Source organism: Otolemur garnettii, unplaced genomic scaffold (assembly GCF_000181295.1).
Source record: "Otolemur garnettii isolate 467f Iridium unplaced genomic scaffold, OtoGar3 scaffold00125, whole genome shotgun sequence".
Lineage (NCBI taxonomy): Eukaryota > Metazoa > Chordata > Mammalia > Primates > Galagidae > Otolemur > Otolemur garnettii.
The window spans coordinates 1,289,902-1,292,522 of record NW_003852520.1 but is presented as its reverse complement, the minus strand read 5'-3'; positions in this window follow the sequence as shown (position 1 = coordinate 1,292,522).

Genomic DNA, 2,621 nt, shown 5'->3' with positions numbered 1-2,621 from the left:
CAGCCATTATTGTTGTTTGGCGGGTCTGGGCTGGATTCGAACCCGCCATCTTAGGTGTATGTGGCTGGCGCCTTAGCTGCTTGAGCCACAGGCGCCGAGCCAAGGGCTGGGTCTTAATTGAACTCAGCCTCAGAGATCTAAGTAACTGTTCTAAACAGAACTATATTTCTATGAGAACTTGGAAATATCTGGTATCCTCTAAGAGCAGGCTCACTTCTCAAACATGCTCCATTCTAATATACTATTCCTGTTAGAAATGCAATTAATCAGTGTCAAAAAAGGCAAGTAGGGTTATTAAAACCAAGTAGGGTTTTATTTGAGTAATAGAAGGATGGTCACTATTAGACAATGTATTAATATAATCTCACCATATTAATATATAAAGGAGAAAAGCCACATGGTCATTTCTAGATGCATAAAAAAGCAATATATAAAATTAAGGCTAGGTGTGGTAGTTTGTGAGTCCAAGGTGGGAGGACTGCTTGAGGCTGGTACATTTAAGACCAGGCTGAACAATATAGCAAGACCCTGTCTCTGCAAAAAGTAGCAGAAAAAAATTAGTTGTGGGGTGAGTCTGTAGTCACATCTACTTGGGAGGCTGAGACAGGAGGATCACTTGAGCCCAAGAGTTAAAGGTTGCTGTGAGGTATGATGCCACGGCCCTCTATGGAGGATGACAAAGTAAGACTCTGTGTCAAAAAAAGAAAGAAAGAAAATCCAAGAGCATCTGCTGAAAAACTAATAGATACATGTTGGGGTACCAAAAGATGTATGTGTTTTAAGAAACATTGTCTATTACTTTTCATTCACTGTAATCAGAAGTGTCTGGACACCGATGGGAACCAGCGTGAGCACCTCTTGTGATTGCAGAAGTCAAATGCGACTATATTCATCTTTTGTTATACTGAGTTTTACAATTTCAATGTTTTTCTTCCTTAAAACGTGTATACTTTTTTTAGCACGCTGTGTGTGTATATAGACACGTGTGTGCATGTATCTCACAAAGTGCAGCAGTATTGCTGGCCATAAGATCAAAATGCAAAAATCACTAATCATCTTATATGTCAGCAATAATTAAAATTAAATTAGTAATAAAAGTTATAAAATACCGCAGAAAAAAAATAGCTGAAATTAGGAGAAAATAATAAAACATTATTAAAGGGCTGGGCACAGTGGCTCACTCCTATAATCCTAGCATTCTGGAAGGCTGAGGCAGGTGGATCTCTGGAGATCAGGAATTCAGGAGCAGCCCAAGCAAGAGTGAGACCCCCATCTCACTAAAAATAGAAAATCTAGCTGGTCATGGCGGGCACCTGTAGTCCCAGCTACTTGGGAGGCTGAGGTAAGAGGAGGCTTGCTTAAGCCCAAGAGTTTGAAGTTGCTGTGAGCTATGACGATGCCATGGCACTACCCAGGGTGACAGAGTGAGACTCTGTCTCAAAAAACAAAAACAAACAAATAAACAAACAAACAAACAAAAAACCAACCAAAAAACCCAACAACAAAAAAAGAAAGCATTATTAAAGGATGTCAAGATAGAATTAAAAAAATAAAGCAATATGTCATGTCCTTATCCAGAAAGAATTCATATCGAAAAGATGTCAAATTAATCTATTGATCCAATTCAATCTGAAGCAAAATTGCAACTCAATTCTTTTTAAGAATTTGACAAACTGGTTTTAAAAATAACATCTAAGAAGAGCCAAAACAATACTGAAAAAGATAAGGAGTATTTACCCTCTTAGATATTATAACCTACTATATAGCTGAATAGTCTATGGCCCAGCAATTCCATATCTACACACAAAGCCTATATATATGTTCATGGATTCGTAAACTTTTTTTTTTTTTTTGAGATAGAGTTTCACTATGTTGCCCTCAGTACAGTGCTGTAGCATCATAGCTCACAGCAACCTCAAGCTTAAGGGATTCTAATCCCTGGGCTTAAGGGATTCTCTTGCTTCAGCCTCCCAGTAGCTGTGACTACAGGCACCCGCCACAATGCCCGGCTATTCTTTTGCTGCAGTTGGCCCAGGCCGGGTTCGAACCTGCCAGCCATGGTGTATGTGGCTGGCGCCGTAAGCATTGTGCTATGTCAGGATTCATAAATTTATAGCCAATGTATGAGACAGGCACTTAGTGGATATGCATTAAGTTGATCATCATGATTGCTTTAAGAGAGGGGAGGGGAATGGGAGTAAGAATAACTGGAATTTCAGCTTTTTTTTTTTTTTTTGAGACAGAGTCTCACTCTGTCACCATGGGTAGACTGCCAGGGCCTGAGCCTAGCTCACAGCAACCTCAAGCTCTTAGGCTCAAGCAATCTTTCTTTCTGCCTCAGCCTTCCAAGTAGCTGAGACTACAGGCACCTGCCACCACATCTGGCTAGTTTTTCCATCTTCAGTAGAGATGGGGGTCTCACTCTTGCTCAGTTGGTCTTGAACTCCTGTGGGCAAGAGATTCTCCTATCTCAGGGTCTTCCAGAGTGCTAGGATTAAAGGCTTGAGCCACTGCACCCAGCCTCAACTTTTTAAATTCATGTTTCATTTAAAAAATGTATTTGCTGCCTCGGCGCCTATAGCTCAACCGGCTAAGGCGCCAGCCACGTACACCTAAGGTGG